The sequence below is a fragment of the Limulus polyphemus genome, unplaced genomic scaffold (assembly GCF_000517525.1).
Source record: "Limulus polyphemus unplaced genomic scaffold, Limulus_polyphemus-2.1.2 Scaffold4058, whole genome shotgun sequence".
Taxonomy (NCBI): domain Eukaryota; kingdom Metazoa; phylum Arthropoda; class Merostomata; order Xiphosura; family Limulidae; genus Limulus; species Limulus polyphemus.
In genome coordinates, this window is record NW_013669668.1 from 76,505 (window position 1) to 77,216 (window position 712).

Genomic DNA, 712 nt, shown 5'->3' on the forward strand with positions numbered 1-712 from the left:
CGATGGTTGAGTCAAGCAAATTGATGAGAACTTTCCTTGCTGGAAGTGATGACACTAGTAAGCCAGCATCTGTTCCTTTTGATGGCAGCAAAGAGGTCAAAGTGCAAGATTATGAACATGCTATTTCATTTAAAAAAGAAAACAATGAAGAAACTGTTCTCTGTCCTGTTGAAAGCTATAATAATAATAAACAAGAGGATTCCACTTTGTCAGAAACAAATCCACAGAATAGTGTTGCTAAGCTAAAAGAGGATGACCTAATAAATATTTTAACATAGGGATATTGGATTTATGAAGCTTGATACAGCAGGCTCAGCAGTTGTAACACATGCACATCACACAGAGATTTTTAAAGTTGGAGCACATGAATTTCAACAAAAAGAAGGTCCATTTGATGCCAAAGATGGGTGTTCTTTGACTGCATTTTGGTTCAAATGATGCTTTTTGAATGGACAAGAGATCAATCGTTCCTGGTTGGTGTATTCACCTGTACATAAAGCACCATACTGCTTTTGTTGTCTTCTTTTTTCATCTACATGTATGACATCCGATAGTCAGTCTACTCTCAAAACACAGGGTGAATTCTCTAAGTGGAAAAAAATTGAAAAGTTAAATGCCCATGAAAATAGTGACAGTCATCGTGAGTCAGTTGCTGCTTGGAAAGAAACTGAGTGCCGAATTTGTCTTCAAAGTGGCATTGATGAAGAGCTCC